Source organism: Pseudophryne corroboree, chromosome 4 (genome assembly GCF_028390025.1).
Source record: "Pseudophryne corroboree isolate aPseCor3 chromosome 4, aPseCor3.hap2, whole genome shotgun sequence".
NCBI lineage: Eukaryota > Metazoa > Chordata > Amphibia > Anura > Myobatrachidae > Pseudophryne > Pseudophryne corroboree.
This window is the reverse complement of record NC_086447.1, coordinates 698713174-698739187: the sequence shown is the minus strand read 5'-3', so window position 1 is coordinate 698739187 and position 26014 is coordinate 698713174.

The following is a 26014-nucleotide window of genomic DNA, read 5'->3' as shown; positions in this document are numbered from 1 at the left end:
TGTCAATCACTCACTGATCAGCAGTGCAACTGAAAAGAGCCACAGGATCCACAGCAATTCTACTAAGTTTTTAGTTAAATAACTAAGCACATGCGCCTTGCGTGTCTTGCGCATGCGCATTTAGCAACAAATCGCAGCATAGCAAAAATCGCCAACGAGCGAACAACTCGGAATGACCCCCACAGTTTGAAAGAGATAATTAATTCCCATAATGAGCTGATTGTGTCACACAAACCCACACAAGAAGAATTATACAATCTAAAGGAAAAAATAACCAATTTAGAAGATAAAGCAAGAAGAAACAATCTAAAAATTTGCGGTAAACAAGAAAGTGTCCAACCCTCTAAGCTAAACAAGGTTGTATCGGATATATTTAAAAAAAAATACTTCCAGATTATCCCACTTCACAGTTTATAATAGATCGTATCTATAGACTTCCAAAACCAAAAAAAGTACCTGAAGATCCACCCAGGGATACAATAATGAGAATACATTATTATCAAACTAAGTAACAAATCTTGAGATCAACTCAAATAAATTAAAGGTGGTAAAAATACTGGGAAATTTACAGATCTTTGAAGATATTTCAACTGTAACATTGTTTAAGAGCTTTCTCTAGAGTCACAAATGCTTCCTGACATAGCATAAAAATGGGTCTTTCTGGTTAAATTAATGGTAAACCAAGAAGACATTATAAAAATCTGAAAGTCTGAAGAAGGACTTAAAGCCTTAGATCAAGCTTTTTCAACCAGTGTGCCGTGGCACACTAGTGTGCCGCGACCAGTTGCAAGGTGTGCTGCGGAGCCAGAGCAGCTTCCAGCTCCTTCAGAGTGAACTATTGGCCTGGGCTCTTCTTAGAAGATTAGTCGTGCTGATATCATAGGACACAGCCGCCACATCTCACCACCCAGCCAACCCACCCGCCTGCGTACACATCTTCCAGTTCCTGCCTGCATACACAACTTTCCTTGCCCACCCACATCTGCCCGACTGCCCGCTGCTCAGTATAAGCAGCACTCCACTATGAACAACCCCCGCCACTGAGCGACAGGGAGGAGGACAGCTGACCAGTAGGGGCTAATGTTTGTTATTTTATTTCTCCTGTGTGGAACAATAGGATTTATGTGGGGAGAATAAGGATTTATGGGGGGAACAATGTGAATAATTCATGTGGGGAGCAATAGGATTTATGTGGGGTGAAATGTGACTGATTTATGTATTGAGCAACATGATTTATGTGGGGAGCAATGTAATTGATTTATGTGGGGAGCAATAGGATTTATGTGTTGAGCAACATGATTTATGTGGGGAGCAATGGGATTGTTTTTTTCTGTGTAGGCCAGTGTATGTGTGGATTTTTTTTTACTGTGAGGGACAATGTGTGTGTTTTGTTTTGTTTTTTTCTGTGGGGAACTTATGGTGTGCCTTGGCAATCTTAAAATATTGTTCGGTGTGCCGCGAGTAAAAAAAGGTTGAAAATCACTGCCTTAGATGAATGGAAAATCGGATATGCCTCAATGCCACAAGAGGGAGCACAATTGGCGTTCTGAGTGGTCTAATGTAGGCCATAAATAGAGACAGTGGATCTTTGAATAATAATGGAGGACTACTCCTAAAAGAAGGGGGGAGGGGAAAGGAAAGGAAAAGTGGGGGTCTAAATTTATTTTTATTTTTTTCTCTCTTTGCACTATGATATATGAAATGTAAAAAAATGTTGGAGAAGAAAAGGTATATGGAAAGAGTTATGTGAAGAGTATAATTTAGATATATTTGAATAAGGGATAGCTAAGAAAACATGTGTTTGGAAATATGTTCATATGACGTTTATATGTACTCTTACACAAAGTCACAAATTGCATTGTTATGTCTTAAAGGTGTAAAAGTATAAGGAGGTATAGGGAGGCTTACCATAGATCAACCAGACAACCTTAAACTAATGCATGTCTAAACATTTATTCCTAGAAGTGAATACTTACACGTATTAACAGAATGTTTTTTTTTCTTTCTCTCGCACATTATTAAAGGGATAAAGATGCTCACTATTAAAAGGCTAAAAGTATAAGGAGGTATAGAGAGCTTTACTACAGGTCAATTAGACAATCTTAAACTCATGCACGTATAAACTTTTATACCTAGATGTGAAAACTTTCACGCATTTATGGAATATTGTTTTTTGTCTCTTTCTCTCTCATGCCATTAAAAGATGCTCCCTATAGAAAGGGTAAAAGTATAAGGAGGCATAGAGACCACAGGTCAATTATACAATTTTAAACTGATGCACGTATAAACATTTATACCTAGATGTGAAAACTTTCACTCATTTATGGAATCGTTTTGTTTTTGTTTTTTCTTTTTTCTCCCCTTCCCCTCTGACCTCCCTTTATTCGAGAAGCTTTTACTCTGAGTAAGAGTTAAAAGGATAAATTAATAGGAGTAAACAAGCTTCTAGAATTAATAGTTGATCTAATACTGAAATTGAGAATAATAAAATCTGAAATTATCTATATTTGATTAGTGATGGGAAATTTAAAGGTCGCTACCCACTGATAAAATGTAATTAAGTCCTCAATGTCTAGAGGTTATAAAATCACTTGAGGTATAGCCTTGTTGGTGTGTGTGTGTGTGTGTGTGTGTGTGTGTGTGTGTGTGTGTGTGTAATGTATTAGGTTCTGTCTGGTATTTCTTTTATTATATTGTTTGTGATACAGGACATACAGAAAGATAAAGAAAAATTATATAGAGTTAAAAGTGAAAAAGATTAAAGACGAGAAAAGTCCAGAGATATAAGGTAGAAAAGAGAAAAATAGACCAGTAAGATGATAAATATGATGTCAATTAATGTTAAAGGCTTAAGCTCACCCCAAAAGGGCATTGAAATACTTTTATACCCAGAAAATTGACTTGGTAGCACTTCCGGAGACACATTTTTCAAGAATAGCTCCTCCAGCTTTCTTTTATAATAGATATACAGTACAAAATCTTAATTCTCATATGCTACCAACAAGAAATGTGGAGTAGCCCTATTATTTAAGTGTAAGATTAATTTTGAGCTTGAGGCTCAAATCTTGCATAAAGAAGGAAGATATAATATCTTAAAATGGATGTTAAATGGTGAGAAGATTACAGTGGCATCTGTATATGCACCAAATGCTTTGCAGATAACTTTTATAAAAACTTCAGAAACTATCAGGGGGTTCATTTTTCGTACTTGGAAACTTTAATCTTGTGAGTGATGTACAGGTAGATAAGTCAGAACTTATAAAGTTAAAATCCCCTCAATCAATATTTAACTCCTCAGAGAAATGTAATAAATTGATATGTAAACTGAATTGTATGATATATGGAGAGTAAAACATACAATAACCCGAGATTACACATTCTTATCTAATGTACACAACTCATATTCATGAATAGACTTTGCCTTTACAGAAAGGTTGACCTTGCAGAATATAAAAAAGCAGAGATTCTCCCAAGATCATGGTAAGACCATGCGCCATTATTTTAAAAGTAGTAGGTGTGTTCCCACACAGAAAAAGAATAGGTGTACTATAGAAAAGACCAAAGTTCGTTTAATATATAGAGACTAGATTGTCTCTATATAATCTGCTGGTGGTGCACCAAGGGTTCAATAATAATACCAGAAATTCGAGATCTGTGTTTATACCAACAGCGCTATAACACAAAGTCATAAGAAGATATGACCATTACATCCCTTATTGGCGGTTCCTGTGGTAGAGTCTTCAATATATATTGACTGGTGTAATTTCTCCAAGATATGACAACATGTAGGGAAATACAAAAACAAGAACACCAATGTGTAGTAAATTCCTTATATGCGTCAAATGAATCTAAATGGCTTTTTCAAAATCTGGTGGTGGTTCTGGAGTGTACCCCACTCACAATTTAATCAAGTATTTATAAGCCCATCAGGGTTTCTTTTCCAATACCAAGGCCTCGTCCACTTGAACTATGCCCGGCATATTACTCTAAAAGGTGCAATTCGTAGTATATAGGTGGAGCGTAACCCAAAACTCACACTCGCGAGATGGGTAATAAGAACATCAAGTTATCTTTAATATCAAAAGGAAATCTGTGGGTCACCTTATGCGTACCCGAACTCACAGTTCTTAATGCAGCAGTACTCCCATCAAGGTATCTTTAAGTTCAGTTCCCCGCACAGTGTTCTTTGTAGTAGCAGCTTAACATCCCCAGAAAGGACTCACTCTCCTCAAATGGAGGCAGGGAGGGTACATGAATTAATTAAAAGTCACAAACACAGACAGACTGGGCCTTTATCAAGACTTGATAAAGGCCCAAGCCAGGGCTGAAACGCGTTGACAAGCAGGAGTGTGAGTAGTTACTTCGTTTTTGGATTTTATATTCATTTTTTTAGTTTAAATTTTTTGGGACTTTCTTTCCCCTTTGCCGGTTCTGCTAAGGAACTTTTTTACCTTGTATGTCGCATTTTTTATGAATGGATTCAATACAGTCTGTCTGTGTTCGTGACTTTTAATAAATTCATGTACCCCCCTCCCTCCATTTGAGGAGAGTGAGTCCTTTCTGGGGATGTTAAGCTGCTACTACAAAGAACACTGTGCGGGGAACTGAACTTAAAGATACCTTGATGGGAGTACTGCTGCATTAAGATCCGTGAGTTCGGGTATGCATAAGTTGACCCACAGATTTCCTTTTGATATTAAAGATACCTTGATGTGCTTATTACCCATCTCACGAGTGTGAGTTTCGGGGTACGCTCCATCTATATACTATATTTTTAAAGATACCTTGATGCGCTTACTACCCATCTCGCGAGTGTGAGTTTTGGGTTACGCTCCACCTATATACTACAAATTGCACCTTTTAGAGTAAAACGCCGGGCATAGTTCAAGTGGACGAGGCCTTGGTATTAGAAAAGAAACCTTGATGGGCTTATAAATTCTTGATTAAAGTGTGAGTGGGGTACACTCCTGAACCACCACCAGATTTTGAAAAAGCCATTTAGATTCATTTGACGCATATAAGGAATTTACTACACATTGGTGTTCTTGTTTTTGTATTTCCCTACATGTTGTCATATCTTGGAGAAATTACACCAGTCAATATATATTGAAGACTCTACCACAGGAACCGCCAATAAGGGATGTAATGGTGATATCTCCTTATAACTTTGTGTTATAGCGCTGTTGGTATAAACACAGATCTTGAATTTCTGGTATTATTACTGAACCCTTGGTGCACCACCAGCAGATTATAGTTGTATATTGTTAGTGGTTTCTGAGATGTGGTGACATCTCCTGAGGTTTGGTATATCATAGCTGCTTGGCGCCTGTTCTGGAACACTCCCAAAAAATCTTTTGACCTAAGGGTTCAGTAATGTCTTTCTGCTTAATATTATAAAGAGAGAAAGAAAAAAACCTTTTCTGGCACACTCTTTAGAAGGAAAGTTGTAATATTAGAGAGATTAAGACATAACATTTAGTTAAACTTTTAAAATGTAAATCCCCTACAAAATGTACGCCAAATAGGTGTACGTAAAAAAACCACACAAAGTTAATTTGTGAAACTATTAATATATTGTATTTTGAATTTTATAGTTCATTACATAACTGTATAATTTGCAGCAAGAACATACTGTATCTTAAGTACTGAGACAGACTGGTCCGCAGCATACCCTGGTGGTCAACTGTTGTGTTAGAAGGAGTCCTGAGGGTAAAAAACAATACTAGGAAATCATTTCTTGATTTACTCCACTTTGTCGTAAATTATACATTCTCTCAACAAATCTGAAACTCAATTGGTAATCTTTGGGTAATGAAAAAATGCTTTGCAATGAGATAAAAAAAAAATCTAAATGGTGAATATGCTTTCAACGTTATACCAGATTGTTCTGTTACCCAGGACCTACTACACTGGGTATTCCCTGGGGGTCCCCCTCCAGGTACTGACAAATCCCAACACTTTACAGCTTCCAAGATCAGACGAGATGGGGCAATTTAAGTGTGGTTTGGTAGATTACTTGATGCTCTTCCTAAATCATTGATGAGAGTCCACAGAAATGTAGCAAGAAGAAGGTAAGTGGGTTATTGGGTGATACCAAAAGTTACAGCAAAGCGAGTCCAATGAATATACAGTATAAAGAAGAGTGGGTAGTTGATGTAAGATATTAGAGAGATAATGGTGATAAAATGTTTCATCAAAAAACATATATCAATATCTAGTCCCAGTATCGGTGTGAGAGGACCCATATATATGTGTATCCAATATCGTTAAGGCAACAATAATGCACCCCTGATAGTGACACTGTCACTTTAAGAATTAAATACACAAAAGAAAAACCAAGCAAAGCAAATGTTCTTAGCATATCATTCAATGACTCTTCAGAGAAACGTGGGCTCATAAGTAAACAGGATAAATGCAGGTATTGCCTGTATATTCAAACCACATTTTATACTGACTAAGAGTATTGCTAATGCAAAATGAAAACAATTAAAACCAGAAATTTAAAGAGAAAAACATTTGGGGGTGGAGGAGAGTTTAAATACCTGTAGCTGCTGCCATTGAGGGTATCAAACATAAGCTGCCCATCCAGGACCAACAAAGTGGTGGTCAGTCTTCAATGAGGAGTCGCCAACATTGCTGAGACCGAAGGGTGTGCTGAGGAGTAAAGCTGCTGAGGTACCGGTGGGAATACATGTTTCACCCGTGTGACGAATGGGAGGATAGCTATCCCATAAGGAGCACCAGAATATGGAGATGCCCGAACTTACTTTTTAACTCACTAGAAACTAGACAATTGATTAAGTGCTCTTTGGCAGAATTTTTTACCTTTAATAATTCGCAACAAACTAGTCCCATCAATCTCTGGTGCACATTAAAAACAGTAATGAGAGGTAACATAATACAGATCACTTCAAGAATTTAAAGACAAGAAGCTAAGCTTCTAGCTGATTTAGAAATGAAGATTAGAGATCTTGAACAAAACCATAAAGCAAACCTCAAGGATGACCAAATTATGTATAAACTTACTAAAGTAAGAACAGAATTAGAAACTTACAATATCAAACAGATCCATAGAAATATGGATAAGGTCAGCCAATGATACTACACAAAGGGAAATAAAGTCTCACGTCTATTAGCTAGGAAGATTAAAGGGGTAAGATTGAGAAATGCAGTTAAAGCTCTCTATAACTCCAAAGTCACTAAGATAACAAATCATTTAGACATTTCAAATGGCTTTGTCGAATATTTTAAGCAACTATATAACATAAAAGAGGATACCAATACGTATCAACCTTCTAAAAAAGATATAGATTATTTTCTATCAAAAGTAAATCTACCTAGAATAAACCAACAACACACAGAAATACTTAATGTGCCCCAGAAATTAAAAGAAGTGATAGAAGCCATTAAGACACGAAGGTAAATAAGTCCCAGGGCCATATGGATTTATAAATAATTTTTATAAAAATTAGCAAAAAGAAACAGCCCCAATTCTTTTACAGGTATATCAAGTAGGGATGCAGGAAGGGAAATTCCCAGAAGAGATGCTTTAAGCTCATATAGTTACAATTGGTAAAAAAAGGGAAAAATCTAATATCACCTCAAAATTACAGGCCGATAGCCTTATTGAATACAGACATCAAAATATATGCTAAAATGATTGTAAATAGACTGAATCCAATATTGGGAGAACTTGTTAGATCAACCAGGATTTATAAAAGATAGACAAGAACCGGATAATATAACTATCAATATAATTGAACAACTGTCTCAAAAAGAAATTCCGCTATTAATTATATCATTAGATGAAGAAAAAGCTTTTGATCGCCTGCATATGAAAAGGGTGCTTCAAAAATATGGAATAATGGGGGAGGGTTGGGTGCCATATTGGTACTCTATACTGTGCCAACAGTCCATGTGTATTGTAATGGGTTTGCTTCCTCTAAATTTCCCATTACAAATTGAACCAGACAAGGGTGTCCCCTATCTCCAATTATTTTTGTGTTGGCGATAGAACCTGATAGTGAACTCCACAAAACAGGAGATTTTAGTCTATGCCGACAATGTTCTTCTTTTCCTTATGGAACCTAAACAATCGTTCTCTGAACTATTAGATACATTAGCTAAATACTCTCAGAAGTGTCTTATTATTAGCTAAATAGGAATAAAAATGGAAGCTCTCCCAATAAATGTTATAGCTTTGGAATTGATACATCTTAAAATGGAATTTAAATTTCAATGACAGAGAAATACATTAAAATATTAAGCGTTTCAACTAGTTACCTGGGGGGGGAATTCTTTTAGATCATAATTATGGCCCACTCCTTCAACATCTAAATTTTAAAGTCAATAATTGGATGAATCAGGAAACAATTTTTGGTTGGTAGGAATGCTGTGGTAAAAATGATTCTCTTACCAAAGATCCTCTATCTCTTTCATTCCATCCCAAGACTGCTTCCGAAGTATTGGATATATAGATTCAATTCAATATTTAATAGATATATATGGAGAAATAAAAAAATAAATTGGCAAATGAACCAATGAAAAGGGGAGGAATTGCATTTTGATATAAGGTACTGCTGGAAGCTAAAGGAGCAAATAAGACAGTTTGGAAGAAAGACAATTGGGAATTGCTCCAGTCAGTACACCAAATGTCTAAATCAATTACTCATATTGAAAAATATATAGAAAGATTTTTTATTGTATGTACCCAGAGTACCTTGATCTCTGTTGGGGATGTCGAGAAAAAATGGGAGACATCATACATATATTTGGGTCCTGTAAAAAATTACCTTCTGGGTACAGACAGAAAATCTTCTGAAACAAATTATTGGGATTGAAATACAAATAACACCCCATATGGTGCTATTACATATATTCCCACCAAGTATTGACTATACACAGAAATACTTACTGAGTCATGTTTTTATTGCCATTAGAGCAACTATTGCCCAATTTTGGATGCAAGAACAGATCCCAGCCTTGCTAATAAATAAAATAAAAATATATAGTTATAAAATGGAAACTTTAAATAAGACTCATAGTTTCAACATAGTAAAGAAGTGGCGTAACTGGGACCTGTTTATGGAAGAAAGGGGAGAGTTCATCTGATGGGATGTCTGGGAAGGTTTGAGATCTGGGAAGGTTGAAGTTTGGAACTTCCCCCATGTAAGCTGTATACTTTATAGGAAGAGATTATTAAGGGCCTGATTCAGACCTTTTCACTGTTGTGTGAAATCGCACAGTGGCCAATTAACGAACGACTGCGCATGCACGTGCAGCACAAAGTGCAGGTATGACGCCAAACAGCTGTCACGCTAGGCCTAAGTTAGGGTTCCGACAACCGAGTTTTGGCTGAAGGGACAGCTACCTGTGAGGAGAGTAAACGAGGTGGCTGAATGTAATTCCTCCTCATGGGGTGGAAGCCAAACTAAGTGTTACCGTTGGCCGGAAAGGTGTAAAGAAAAGGAGGACTTTGTAGGAAGAAAACTGTAGTTTTAATGAATAATCAGGCTGTACACGAATATTGGAGAAATAGAAGAAACTGGAAGAATTAGAGTCTATGGTTAAATGACTTGCAGAGTGAAGCTGAAGAACTCCGGTAAAGAAGAACTGAAGATTAAAGATTAAAAGACGAGGCAGAAGTACTTGGACTTTGAAGAAATGAAGACGTGGTTTGTGATTGAAAGATGAGGCTGAAGAACTTGGACTTTGAAGAAATTAAGCCTGTGGTTTGTGACTGAAAGATGAGGCTGAAGAACTTGTACTTTGAAGAAATGAAGACGTCTGCGGGAACCGCCGTTAGCACCTGGAGCTCCTCTACGACCTGGGACCTTGTGAGCGCTTCCACGAGTCACAACGGACTGAGACAGCAGGACTGCAGCAGTGTTTAGGTAACCGATAAATGAGAGCAACCAGGAACAGGGAACCAGAAGTAACCTGGGAGCACAGAGCTGGAGAACCTTTCACAAGGAGGTAACTTGAAGCACTGGCACTCTCCCTCTGAGCCAGCCCCCTTTTGTAAGGGGAGAACACGCAGGATTGGATGTACACATATTGGGAACTTCATTGGTAATACTTTGGTCTCCAACATGGCTGCCCCCAGCACAGGAGACATACTTAGCTGTTAGCACACAGCTTTAGCCAGCTTCTGTCTCTGACACAAAATACTGTGTCACCACTAGAGGACCTTACCACAGCGATCCCTGCCACAGCGCCCGGCTCTCCAGACCCTCGGCCACCGGCCCTTGGCAAATGCACATCCGTCCTGGAGGACCCGCCGCAGCTGCGCCAACCAGCGGGACAGTAACCCGCAGGAGCACCCGCAGGAGGTAAGGCTCCAGAACCTGACAACAGCAACAGATTGGTGCAAAAATTTTGATCGCTAGGTGTATGCAAGGTGATTGCAGAGAGGCTGTCAGGTCTGAATTAGGCCCTATGAGTTAATTGTAAAAGTATATGACCCTGTATCATAATGTTTGTTTTGTCAATCATTTGTATTCTACACCTGGGAATAGTTCACTAAAAATAAGTTTTCTGTTCATAAAACATGTCAATTATATTTTTTATTGTTGTTTTCAGAGATTGCAAAATAATATGAGCTTACTGTGAAAATTACCCTCCATAAAAGCATCTACAGTATTTACAAATAATGTATAAGTTTATTTTCTTAGATAAGTTTTAAAATGCTATTTCTATGTAAATATGAATAACAAAACAGTTGAATAAAATGAAACTTAGCTTAACTCCAGTATAAATTAGTTTTTTTTTTATTAAAACTATGTTCCTCATCTATCCTATTTCAATCTTAAGCCTCCCTGTCGCTTTAAGAAATGAAAGAATGTTTTTTACTAGTGTTCATTAACAATTGGGTTTAGAATTTCCCAATGTATTAAGTACTTAAGGATCAACCTAAAGCAGAAAACACATAAAATGGCAAAAAAAAAAACATATCAAGCACTGTCACCACCTGTAGGGGAGAAAATTAGAAAAATAATTAAATTGAAAAATACATTTACAAATACCAACACTTCTAGATTAATGCAAACACTTAAAAAAAAGCTGGAGTTGAGCATCTGGTTCTGCAAATATATGAACTGATTTTCATGTAAAAATAGATGTTTTAGTATTAGTGCTATTGGTGTTTACTGATCCCATTCGTGACCTGAAGGTGTGTATCCCTTTGTGACATTCTCACTTTATAAGATGCATCAGTTTATGAAAACCTTTTTTATTTCTTGGTTTGTTTGTTTTTGTTTTTTTGTTTCTTTCAGTAAGAAAGAGCTTTCTTTGTAAGCAAACTGGAAAAATATTTTTTAATTATATTTTGCATATAGGTAAAAGCAGGCTTTCAATGTCTGACATAGTTATTGGGCAAAATGACAAATTTACCAATCAAAGTGCCATGAGTGTACATAGAGCTGGGGTTGGGTAGACAAAATTAGGTTTGGAGAATACTGTACAGATATAGCCATGCTCATCGTGGCTACATCTAGGCACATTCATGTCTCGTTTGCCTTGTACACGCGCCCTATTCACTTTGAATGGGGTGACAAAAGATGCAACACGGCGCGGCTAGAGTGCAAGTAGCTGGTAGATTTAGCCACAATGAGCGTGTCTACATTTGTATGTTGATTTTGAAAACAACATTTTTATTGTATTGTCTATAAACATGGAAACATAAGAATAGGTTCATAAGGTCCAGTAACACTAAATCACCTGAAGAACAAACAATAGAAATAGAGTATCAAACAATAATGAGCAAGAAGTGAGCACGAAAACCCCATATAGCATTGACAATCTACCGAAAGGTCAGAGGAAAGTCTGGGTACATACTGGACAGCTTTTCCCATTGAGAAAAGTGTAAACCAATTGCCTAGAATATGTTGTTTTTGACCTAACATACATTCTACATAATTGCAAATATCACTACATGGCTGAGTGTGTGACACCCATGCAAAATTCAATAGTGTCACACAGGGTAGTTTGATATAGATTGTTGGCTAAAAAAGGAGTTAGATGGCAATATAGTTGAAACATTTTATTTACTTATTTTAAGCTGTAGTTAATAATTGGATAAATCAGGAAACAACTTGGGTTGGTGGGATTGCTGTGCTAAAAATGTTTCTCCTACCAAGGATCCTCTATCTCTTTCATTCCATCCCAAGACCACTTCCTAAGTATTAGCTATATAGATTTAATTCAATATTTAATATGTATGGGAAAATAAAAAGCCCAAATTGGCAAAAAAATATTTAATGATGCCCAAAGCTCGAGGGGGGCTGGAATTCCCCATTTTAAAATTATACCAATCTGACAGCCTTATAAATCAAATTAGTGATTGGGTTGTAGCAGGTAATTCTAAACCAGGTATTGAGATGACAGAAAAACTGGTAGGAAAAATACCTCTTAGAGATATAATATGGTTACCACCTCAAAGTAGAGGATGATAAAGAAAATGCTAAAAGCAACAGGGGCAACATTGAAAGCTTGAGATGGTTTTATAGAACAGCAGGGACCTTTTGGAGCTACAATATTGCACTTATCACTTGAGGCACTAACAACTATCATCCCAAATTTGAAATTGGATAGTTGGAGGAAGAAGGGAATAATTACACTGAATGACCAATATTTAGAGAATGATTTGATATAATTTACGCAGATCAAGGAAAAGTATGAGATCCCAATGGTAGATTTTATAAATATTTACAAATTACACATTAGATACACTCATCCTCCTGTTTCAAAGGTGGTGAAGGTACTGTCAAGGACATTCCATGCTCAACTTTCTGCATGCCTTACACTATGTTACCCCTTTAAAAAGTCCCAGTTCAGCCATCATCCCACATGGCCACCAAACTCGGACTTCATTGCATACCACCCATCATGTGGAGAGGGGTTCAAAAGACTGAGGGATATGCAGACAGTAAAGATATCATAAAAAATCTCCTATAATTGTGCTCTTTGTAAGTGCAATAGTTTTGGGGGAACAGCCCAACTACCATAACCAGTACCAGGTGGTGGATTTGAGATTTTGACTCTATACTTATCCACAGTGGAATGAACATCAGTATCCATCTAGAAAACACTACATACAGTAGTATTATTATTATTATTATTATTATTATTATTATTAGGATCCGCAGCGCCCAATTACAGAGCACATATGCACATAATCAAACCAGGAAAACAGTGACATATAGCTGAAGACAGTATAGGACAAGTACAGAGTAACTAAGCATAACTACACCAGTAAACAACATAGAGATAAGTTCCAAGGTGGCCAAAAAACTGCGGGATTTGGGCAGTTGAGGATTATTAAAGTAAGAAAAGGATACACACATGAGGGAAGAGGGCCCTACTCGTGAGATCTTACATTCTAAGGGTACATGGCAAACAGACATAAGATTAAAGGGTTGTATAATTTCATATTCTTTTTGGTAATTTAAGTGTCTCTACTATATTCTATCCACTTCTAAGTTGCCAAGTGCAACCAGTCAGGTTCGGGCTATCATTTTATAGACTGTACTTCATAAATGTTACCTTAAAGCTGATCACCTGTCCACTTCTCCACTCTTTAGAAGGCTTGACTCATCTTCCCCTCATTTCTTTAGTCTTTACCATACAAATACATGCACACTAAGGCCCATTTTTGACAGAACCAGAACAAATCCATGTAAATACAGAAAGAGCATAGAATCTGCACAGAGGAAGTCTTCACAGAGTTATTGGGATGTCATGGCAAACCCAATGTAGAAGCATACAGATGAGTGCTATTTTAACATATAGATGTGTCCTTGTACACATAGTAACATAGTTAATGAGGTTGAAAAAAGGCAAAATGCTCATCAGGTTCAACATTTATCCTGCATTAAGCTGTGCACATTATAATGCACCAGCTGAAGTAATGGTTTCATACCAATTGACAAATATATTTTGTACCACTCCCAGATACTTAATGTCAATATATTAAATGCTATAGCCTTGGATATTTTTTTCAGCTAGAAAACTGTCCAATCCGTTTTTAAATGAATTTACAGAGTCCGCCATTATTACCTTCTCCGGCAGGGAGTTCCAAATCCTTATTGTCCTTACGGTGAAGAACCCTTTCCTACATTTTGGGGGTAATTCCAAGTTGATCGCAGCAGGAATTTTGTTAGCAATTGGGCAAAACCATGTGCACTGCAGGAGGGGCAGATAGAACATGTGCAGAGAGTGTTAAATTTGGGTGGGGTGTATTCAAACTGAAATCTAAATTGCAGTGTAAAAATAAAGCAGCCAGTATTTACCCTGCACAGAAACAATATAATCCACCTAAATCTAACTATCTCTGCAAATGTTATATCTGCCCCCACTCCAGTGCACATGGTTTTGCCAAATTGCTAACAAACTTGCTGCTGCGATCAACTCAGAATTACCCCCTTTGTACGGAATTTTCTCTCCTCTAGCCTCAGTGAGTGCCCACGTGTCCTATACAGAGATTTATTAATAAACAAATCCCCTGCTAACTCCTTGTAATGACCCTTTACATATTTGAAGATATTAATAATGTCTCCTCTTAGTCGCCCCATTTCTAGTGTATACATATTTAACATAATGAGCCTTTCCTTGTACTCCAGTGTCTCTAACCCTTTAATTTGTTTAGTAGCTCACCTTTGAACTCTTTCGAGTTCCCCGATATCTTTTTATGATATGGTGCTCAAAAATGAACACAATATTCCAGGTGCGGACATACCAATGCTTTGTACAGTGGCATGATTACATCCTTGTCTCTTGTCTCAATACCCCATTTTATGAACATAAGGACTTTACTTGCCTCTTTGCTGTATTTTGACATTGTTGACTGTTATTAAGCCTGTTATCTATGAGAACCCCCAAATCTTTTTCCACTACTGTGACCCCTATATTTTCCCCATGAAGTGTGTAGGATGCAAGTTTGCTTTTAATCCCAAAATGCAGAACTTTGCATTTTTCAATATTGCACCTCAATCCCCATTTTTTTAAGTTTAAATAAATCATTCTGTAGAGCCTCCACATCTATTTCTGAATTAATTACCTTACACAGTTTAGTATCGTCTGCAAAGATTGACACTGTGCTTCCCAGGCCTATTCCTAGATCATTAATAAATACATTGAACAGTAGCAGGCCAAGTATGGACCCTTGTGCTATTCCACTGACTACTGGTTCCCAGTTGGAGAACATCCCATTGACCACTACTTGTTCTACCCTGTTATCCAGCCAATTACCTATCCAGGTACAAATAGCATTTCCTAGGCCAAGTTCCCATAATTTGATGATCAGTCTCCTGTGAGGCACTGTATCGAAGGCTTTTACAAAATCTAAATAGACCACATCCACTGCTTTTCCCTGGTCAAGAGTATTGCTTACTTCCTCATAGAAGCTAATTAAGTTAGTTTGACATGATCTGTCCCTCACAAAACCCATGCTGACTCTTGCTAATAAACTTAGTATTTCTCAGATAATCATCTATGCTATCCCTCAAAATTCCTTCCAATATTTTACCACTATAGAGGTTAAACTAACTGGTCTATAGTTCCCAATATGATTTTTAGATCCCTTTTTAAATAATGGCACTACCTCTGCTATACACAAATTGCTCGGTACCATACCTGATCTAATTGAACTATAGAAAATCAAGTATAAGGGTCTTGCAAGCTGTGCCTTAAGCACCATAATAACTCCCGGGTGAAAACCATGTGGGCCTGGTGATTTATTAATCTTTATGTTGCTTAGTCTCTCCAGGACTACTTCCTCACTTAAACAAGCATCTAGCCAAGGATCATTACCTTCACTGTCGTTATGCACTACTGTCACCGTCTGATCCTCCCTGGTGAATAGTGATGAAAAAGTTGTTCAGTATATCCGCTTTTATTTTGTTATAATTTATCAAGGCTCCCAGTTCAACTTTTATTGGGCCTATGTTCTCTTTTTTTAACCTTTTACTGTTTATGTATTTATAAAACTTTTTAGGATTGGCTTTACTCCCTATAGCGATTTGCTTTTTGTTTACAATTTTAGCTGCTCTTATTACTTTTTTGCATCTTTTATTGCACTTGTTGTAATACTGGAATGACTACTCCCTTCCAATAGATTTAAATGTTTTGATAGCACTCCTCTTTTTAGACATTTTTTTTTTTTACTTCCTCATTAAGCCACATTGGTGTGTGTTTAGTACTCCTGCGTTTACTGCCCATTGGAATGAATTTGTGAATATTGCTATCAAGCAACCCTTTTAAAGCATCCCACATTTCTGAAGTGTCCTTACCATAACACAAAACTTCCCAGTCGATGTCGTTTAGTGCCTGTCTCAGCATATTGAAGTTGGTTTTTCTAAAGTTTAATGTTTTGGATGATCCATTATAGCTATGTTTCTTGAAACTGACGTCGAATGTGATCATAGAGTGATCACTGTTTCCCAAGGTCTCCCCAACTGTAATGTTTGATATAATGTCCACATTATTGGTAATAATAACTAGGTCCAGAATATTATTACCTCTGGTTGGTTTCTCGACTAATTGAGACAAGTATTGATTCTTTAATGTGTTTAGGAACCTGCTGCTCCTAGCTGTTACACATGAATTGTTACTCCAATTTATATCAGGATAATTGAAATCCCCTATCACTAGGATGTCCCCCATTCCCGCAGCTTTTTCAATTTGCTGCAAGAGTTGTACCTCCTCATGTATGCTAATATCCGGTTGTTTGTAGCACGTGCCAATGACTAGTTTTTTTTGCTTCAATGCCTCCACTTGTGATCTCAACCCATAGCGATTCCACGTTATCTCTAGTCCCCTCATAAATAACATCTATTAAGTTTGGTGTTAGAGATGGTTTTACATAGAGACATACCCCTCCTCCCCTTTTGGTAGCCCTGTCCCTCCCGAAGAGTGAATATCCCTCCAAATTTGCAACCCAGTCATGAGAGTCATCCCACCATGTTTCCGTAATACCTATAATATCATACTGATTTTTTGATACAAGCCATTCCAATTCCCCCATTTTATCTGATAGACTTCTTGCGTTCACAAGCATACATTTTAGCTTAACATTTCCTTTGCCCATTTGTTTTAATGGTAACTTACCCTTATTTACAAGTGTCTTTCTAGAATTACTCAGTCCGGCTGTTATTCTCTTCCCTCCCTTTCCACCCCATCATACTTCATACAGCCTTTCTTACTACTATCCCTATTTGACCTTTTTGGTCTTTCTAACCCCCCCCCCCCCCCCCACCACCCCGATGTAGGTATTTTCACTTATGCTATGGGCATCATTTTCTATATTCCGTACTTTTGAACCGTAATTGTACTAAATTAATGGTTTGGAAATATCATGGGCAATACTTATGTCAGTAATTCCTATGGAAATGCCCATGCAAATACCCTTGCTGGCTCTTCTTTCCCTCACCCCTTCACCACCCCATTTTGTTTACTACCCCCATCCTTTCTGTTCTTACTGTTTGACCCATAGCTTTTAGCTAAACCCTCTATCCAGGCTCCTAGATTAATAGCTCTTCCAACCTTCTAACCATACGGCCCCCCCAGCCCAGCACCACAGCTACCTCCTCATTCAGGTGCAATACATTGTGACAAAAAGATGGCGCCTGACTAAGAAGTAAACCCAGTGTTCCAAGAACACAAACCCCTTCTTTCTACACCAGTCTCTAAGCCACACATTTACCATCCTAATATCCCTCTGTCTCCCTGGGCTAGCACGTGGCACTGGTAATATTTCAGAGAATATTACCCTAGATGTCCTTGCCTTAAGTTTCTTGCCTAGTTCCTTATAGTCTTTCTTAAAGACATCCCACCTACCACTAACTTTGTTGTTGGTGCCGACATGCACCAAGACCACCGGGTCTTTACCAGCCCCTCCCAACAATCTATCTACCCGGTCTGCCATGTGCCAAACCCGAGCACCCGAGAGACAACAGACCATATGACAATCACAGTCCCGGTAGCAGATTTCCATGTCTGCCTTCCTGATAAAAGAATCCCCTACCACCACAATCTGAGTAGGTACTTCACTATCTTTTTTCCCATCTGTACCAAAGGGACTGCTCCTCCGATTGCTAGAGGGAACAGTCTCCTCAGGCTCCATCATTTCCTCACTGCCAGCCTCAGAATCCTCGTCCAGTCAGGTGAATTTATTGGGGTTTGGCAGGTTGGCGATGTCCTGTCTCCCCCTCTTTTTCTTCCTTCTAGGTGTGACCCAGCTGACTACCTGTTCATCCTCATCTACCAGTGTTCCCCCTTGCAACTCCTCCACCATTCTATCTACACTTTGCTTGACATTGTGAATATCTCTCAGTCACGTAATGGTTTGCTCTAGATCAGTTACCTGGGATTCCAGAGCAGCCATTCACACACATCTCATGCAGACGTATTCACACTGGGACAGTTGCTCCAGGTGCGCGACATGCACTGAGTGAGATTCTCAATCATGGCCCGACCCATTTTTTGTGAACTCTAACTCCCTGATACCTTCAGTAAAAACAATACAAACTATGCAATACAATACAGTACTATAGCCTAGCTGTGAAGAGAAACAAAATTCAACAACAGAACAGTTATTGATAATGAAGGACATGGGGAGATAAAGAACAGAGAGAAGGAAGAGAGAAAAGAAAAAAACAGTCAGGTAAGCTAATACTTATCTGTGATGAGACTATCCTCACACCATCCTTGGGGCACTCTCCTGTGGCACTGCTACACCAATGATCAGCTGTTGGCTCCTACTGTTGCCTGCTGCTGTTGGTACTGCTTTGCCCTCTTTTCACTCACACCTGGAGCCGTAGTACCCTCACTGTCCGGCTCCACTTGGCTACTTGGCTGACTCTTACTGTAGTCTGCAGTAACCAAGTGGTTATCCCGTCTTCTCACTCAATAGTTCAGTAGCAGCTCGGTTACTCAGCGGCAGCATTCTCCCCTTATGCCTGCTGCACTTCCACGCCGGTCCTCTCCCACTGGTTCTCCCCTGCTGCCTGTCACGCTCAACATACCGGTCTCTGCGTCCCTGCGCCATGCTCAACATGTCGGTCCCTGCGACTTCCAGCTTCTCGATTATCAGCTCCTCATCTCAGTGCACATGCTCTATGGTGTTTTTACGGTAACAATACAGACTATACTCCTATACTTTTTTTATTGCACCATAAGGTACAAGATTCTTGACACAACTTAGATGCTCCACCATGGATAGTGATTCTTGCTTGCATACTTTTTTCTCAGTTTTGCATCTCATCCCACTTTTCCACTCAAATCCTGGGACTGACCCTTTCCACCACAGCTCCAACCTGGATTATTCCCGGGTCGAGCCATTTACACTGCACATGAGTGAAACAATGGCTGGAGTCTCTCAGCAGCAGTAGACACTCTGACCCCACCCCCCAGATGTGTGAGAGCACTGCAAGAAGCAGCATCCCACCATTAATGTCTTCTAGTGTAAACAGGAGCCAAGTCAGATGACCTAGTTTACCATTTGCATGGCCCCTTAATCCGGTTCCTTCCCGGGACCAATCCTTTGGTTAGATCCTGGGTCACTGACCACTTTTCCACTGAGCTATGACCATGGTTATCACAGCAATAACCCGAGTTTATTGGCAGTGGAAAAGAGGTATTAGTCACATACAAATTCACTAATAGTGTACTAGGTATTTAGGATTAGTATTTTTGTTGCAAAGGAAATGGTATAAAATCACAGTTTAATCATAACTAAACTGGCACAAGGAATGGTGTGAAGTACTCATATGGGACCTATGTATTTTGCCTTTTTAGCCAGATTGTTCCAGAACTTTGCATCTTAATTTGCTTATAGTATACTACTGTAGTTGTTTAAGATTAGTATTTTTGTCACAAAAGAATTGGTATAAAGTAAAAAATTAAGATGCATATTTTAATGAAAAGTGGTATGCCAAACAAGGCTATTTGGTGCGATTTTAGGTAAGGTGTATTTGGACAAATCTTTAGTGTTCCTGAATCTAATTTGTAGATATCAGTAAAGCAAGATACACACTATACAATTATTGGTCCGATTTGCCAATACTTGGGAGATCAGCCTGTTTTATTGCTTTGTGTATAGGAATTAGTGCTTTGGCTAAATTCTGATAAAACAGACCAAAAACAGTAAAAAATGCTCAGTTTCAATTATCTGATCAGTCAGCCTTGTCATAAGATACCAGGCAAAAGGTCCCGCCATGTGCACGCATTCTAAATAATCTGCCCATATTTCCTATCGTTTATCCTAACTACTTCATCCTCCTTGTGGGTGGGCATATGCAAATTCAGTGTGGTGTGACAGAAAATTGGTTACTTATTTAAAAAAAAATATTTAGTGTATGTCGTCAATATTGGGAACTTCCATTGGCAGAAAAATTGTGCTGATTGTATTTTCCACAAATAAAATGTAATCATGTATACCTATCTTAAGTTATCTTCTTTTCAGCAACAGAATGTATTAACAGCCTGAACTGCGGATTCCAATGTGTATCCAGTGTCTAGATAGACAGTCAATAGGTCAACACCATATTGTTTACAGTCAAAAGTTTTACATGGTTAAAAGTTTGACAGGGTCAAAAGTTAGACAGTGTCAAAAGTTTGACAATGTCAAAAGTTAGACAGTCAAAAGATAGACAGGGTCAAAAGTTCGACATGAAAAAGGTCAATGCATATGGTCGACAATTTTTTTTTGGGGGGGGGTTTCATGTTTTTACAACTTTTGCAGCCTTTACTTTCCATGTCACAAACTATTACCTTTAGTAACCTTGTGGTGAACGAACCAGAGCGGAGTGAGCCACCGAGTCTGAAGCATGGAATGCAAAGCAAGCCTGTGTGGGGACGCATTTCAACAAATTTACTATCCATGTCACAAACTTTCATAACCTTGTGATGAGTGGAGCAGAGCAATTCACCAAGCCTGAAGCATGTTGAGCAAAGTGAGCATGCCAGGGGATGCATTTCAACAGATTTGATAAAAAAAAATTTAAAACCACAAAGTAACACCCCCTAAAAAAAATTGTGTCGACCTCCTGACCCTGTCTAACTTCTGACCCTGTCTAATTTTTGACTGTCTGATGTTTGACTGTCTAACTTTTGACCCTGTCTAATTTTTGACTGTCTGATGTTTGACTGTCTAACTTTTGACCCTGTCGAACTACTGACCCTGTTTTACTTTTTACTGTCGACCATATGGTGTTGACCTATTTGTCTATCTTTTTAATGTCTATCTTCTGTACCACAACCCTGAACTGGCACTATTTTGACATGAACTTTATTCAGTCCTGGTAGGTAGACAGATTTAAGGCAATACTGTAGTAGGCTCATGTTTATAGAGAAGACTCCTGTGGGCATTGCAAAATATGCAAGTTTGTAGTTTACAAACCTAATAATGAATGGGTTTTTCACTATAAAAACAGTATTTTGAAAAAATTGTATGTGTGTTTATGACCTGCTTGGTGTGAGTGTTTCAGATGTATGACTTATGTAAACTTAGTACATGTGCTACAGGTGTAGGTCAGGAAGCACCTTGAGATACCTCCAACTCAGCATACTATATAAGTGTAAATATGCTATTTCTACTGTATGTGCATTCTATTCCAGCATTAAAAAAGCCAATACACCCTGCTCAGTATTAAATCTTAAGTGGTTAATGGAAGAAGAACATTTGTTTTCAGAATTATCGCTTCATTGATACAGGTGTTGCAGCTGATTATATTGTTATTGAAGGAGTCCATTTTCTTGTCTTTATTACTTCTTGTTTAAGAAATGACTGTAGTCCATCATCTGTGACAGCTCTGCAAACACCTTCAGAAACTGCTAGGTTTTAACTGTTCAATGCAATATTTGCTTAGCTCGGCTGCTCATTTCCTGCTAATTGCTAGTAAAAGAATGGAGTGATGTCTGTGCAGTGTATACCAACCAGAGCAGGTTATTCATGTACTTATATGGTTACATGTAGGATTAGAGAGTGGCAGATTAAATCTACTATAGGCATTTTAAACATACATCATTCAAATCATGTAAGTATTAGATGTTCTAGCAAACTACATTATGGATAAAGAAGAAATAAAAAAAGCACTTATTTTACAATTCTATTTGCAAATTGCATTCTATCAACTGTACAGGTGTCTCTAGCCATTAGCTATCTACACAAAATACAGAAATGGGTTACCAAAGGCCAGAGCAATTATGAAAGAAATTTCCTTTTGGCGCTGATGCGTAAATGATAAAATAATGAATTAAACTAAGAAATGAAAGTAGTATAATACACAGAGCTGCTGTTCAGTGAAGTTCCAGTCCACACAGACAGGACTAAGGCCCTGATTCAGCATAAGTTGTAGTTGTGCAATTATTTGCACAACTACAACTCACTACACTAGCATGCTTAGGGATGCCAAGCAAGGGGCCTATAAAACGCGGCGTCGATACCCCATCACCACCCCCCGCCAGGTCTTAGACAGCATTCTCATGAGAATGCAGTTTAAGACCTTGCGCATGTGCGTGTGTATGGAAATCACTTCATAATTATTTTAGCACATTTATTTCCCATGCTGAATCGGCTCCTAACATACCAAAATGGAAAACAGTGTTCATATATGTAACAGTAGTAATCACTGATTGTGAGTGACCCAAGTAAAAACATAGGTTGTAAAGGCCCACAAGTAAAACAAATTGAATTACAGCACAATTACTTAAAATAATCCCAATATGATATAGGTCAAAAAGTGGTCCACTATCTACAAATGACAGTTGTAAAATCACATGAATATCAGTAATATTCTGAAAATCTCATGCTCAAAACAGTGGCCCTCATTCCGAGCTGATTGTTTGCTAGCTCTTTTTGCAGCCGTGGAAATGCATAGTCGCCGCCCACGGGGAGTTTTTTGCAGTTTCTGAGTAGGTCTGAACTTACTCAGCCCTTGCGATCACTTCAGCCTGTCCGGTCCCGTAATTGACGTCAGACACCCGCCCTGCAAACGCCTGGACACGCCTTTGTTTTCCCTACCACTCCCAGAAAACAGTCAGTTGACACCCATAATCGCCTTCTTCCTGTCAATTTCCTTGCGATCGGTTGTGCGAATGGATTCGTTGCTAGAAGCATTGCACAGCAACGATGCTGCTTGTACCCGTACGATGTGCGTGCGCATTGCGGTGCATACACATGCGCAGTAGTAACCTGATTGCTGCACTGTGAAAAACGACAGCGAGCAATCAACTTGGAATGAGGTCCTGTGTCTTTTAAACAAAACATTAGTTTACCAAGGCAGCTTTTTATAAAAATAATGCAGAAACTACAGTTTTGCATGATTTTATGTATCTTCACTATGCACTAATCAAATCACTTTAAGCCTCTTCCAATCCCTCAGCCTCTGGAATCTGACACTGTGCGTAAGTAGTGTTAGTTTCCACTGGAAAAGTCTTTCACAAATGTGAAAAACTCCTTCAATATCGCACTGTCTTGGGATGGATTGGCCATATGGCTAACCGGAACATTCCTGGTGTGCCAATGTGTATGTGGGGCCTGTTTTGTTTGTTGACAAGTGAGGGAGTGGTGCTGCTGCCATGGTTGCACGGTATACCTCTGTTGCTGCTCATTTGAGGCCCCTGACCAACTTTGAAAGAAAGTGCAATTAAATATGCTAGCTCTACATAAATGTTATTAAATAAATGAATACATACATGTTACAGCCTCTTGGTGTCACTTGGCCTTTCAAACAGCAGTGCAAATTTCAAATGAATTGTAATAAAAAACGGTACAGTATATTATATATTTTTCCCCTGTGGAGGTCAATATTTTTTTTAGGTGGACAATGTACAGTGCCGTAACTAAACATGTTAGTACTATGTGCAAGAAACAGCATGGGTGCCCCCCCCCCCCCTCACACACACACACACACACACACACACACACACAAACAAGTGCGAGTGCCAGCAGTAATTGGACTGTTTTATATATATATATATATATATATATATATATTTATTATAGATAAGCGGGTTCGGTTCCCTGAGAACCGAACTCCCCAAAACTTCACTACCCGAGTGGGGTTTGGACTCCATATAAGGAGCAAACATGTGCACCGGAAATTTTTCGGGTTTTGGGTTTGGGTTCGGTTCTGTGGCCGTGTTTTGGGTTCGAACGCGTTTTGGCAAAACCTCACCGAATTTTTTTTGTCGGATTCGGGTGTGTTTTGGATTCGGGTGTTTTTTTCAAAAAACCCTAAAAAACAGCTTAAATCATAGAATTTGGGGGTCATTTTGATCCCAAAGTATTATTAACCTCAATAACCATAATTTCCACTCATTTTCAGTCTATTCTGAACACCTCACACCTCACAATATTATTTTTAGTCCTAAAATTTGCACAGAGGTCGCTGGATGACTAAGCTCAGCGACCCAAGTGGCCGACACAAACACCTGGCCCATCTAGGAGTGGCACTGCAGTGTCACGCAGGATGGCCCTTCCAAAAAACACTCCCCAAACAGCACATGACGCAAAGAAAAAAGAGGCGCAATGAGGTAGCTGTGTGACTAAGATAAGTGACCCTAGTGGCCGACACAAACACCTGGCCCATCTAGGAGTGGCACTGCAGTGTCACGCAGGATGGCCCTTCCAAAAAATACTCCCCAAACAGCACATGACGCAAAGAAGAAAAAAATGATGGCGCAATGAGGTAGCTGTGTGACTAAGATAAGCGACCCTAGTGGCCGACACAAACACCTGGCCCATCTAGGAGTGGCACTGCAGTGTCACGCAGGATGGCCCTTCCAAAAAACACTCCCCAAACAGCACATGACGCAAAGAAAAATGAAAGAAAAAAGAGGTGCAAGATGGAATTGTCCTTGGGCCCTCCCACCCACCCTTATGTTGTATAAACAGGACATGCACACTTTAAGCAACCCATCATTTCAGTGACAGGGTCTGCCACACGACTGTGACTGAAATGATGGGTTGGTTTGGACCCCCCCCAAAAAAGAAGCAATTAATCTCTCCTTGCACACACTGGCTCTACAGAGGCAAGATGTCCACCTCATCATCATCCTCCGATTCATCACCGTGTACATCCCCCTCCTCACAGATTATCAATTCGTCCCCACTGGAATCCACCATCACAGCTCCCTGTGTACTTTGTGGAGGCAATTGCTGCTGGTGAATGTCTCCATGGAGGAATTGATTATAATTCATTTTAATGAACATCATCTTCTCCACATTTTCTGGAAGTAACCTCGTACGCCGATTGCTGACAAGGTGAGCGGCGGCACTAAACACTCTTTCGGAGTACACACTTGTGGGAGGGCAACTTAGGTAGAATAAAGCCAGTTTGTGCAAGGGCCTCCAAATTGCCTCTTTTTCCTGCCAGTATACGTATGGACTGTCTGACGTGCCTACTTGGATGCGGTCACTCATATAATCCTCCACCATTCTTTCAATGGTGAGAGAATCATATGCAGTGACAGTAGACGACATGTCCGTAATCGTTGGCAGGTCCTTCAGTCCGGACCAGATGTCAGCATCAGCAGTCGCTCCAGACTGCCCTGCATCACCGCCAGCGGGTGGGCTCGGAATTCTGAGCCTTTTCCTCGCACCCCCAGTTGCGGGAGAATGTGAAGGAGGAGATGTTGACAGGTCGCGTTCCGCTTGACTTGACAATTTTCTCACCAGCAGTTCTTTGAACCCCTGCAGACTTGTGTCTGCCGGAAAGAGAGATCCAAGGTAGGTTTTAAATCTAGGATCGAGCACGGTGGCCAAAATGTAGTGCTCTGATTTCAACAGATTGACCACCCGTGAATCCTTGTTAAGCGAATTAAGGGCTCCATCCACAAGTCCCACATGCCTAGCGGAATCGCTCAGTGTTAGCTCCTCCTTCAATGTCTCCATCTTCTTCTGCAAAAGCCTGATGAGGGGAATGACCTGACTCAGGCTGGCAGTGTCTGAACTGACTTCACATGTGGCAAGTTCAAAAGGTTGCAGAACCTTGCACAACGTTGAAATCATTCTCCA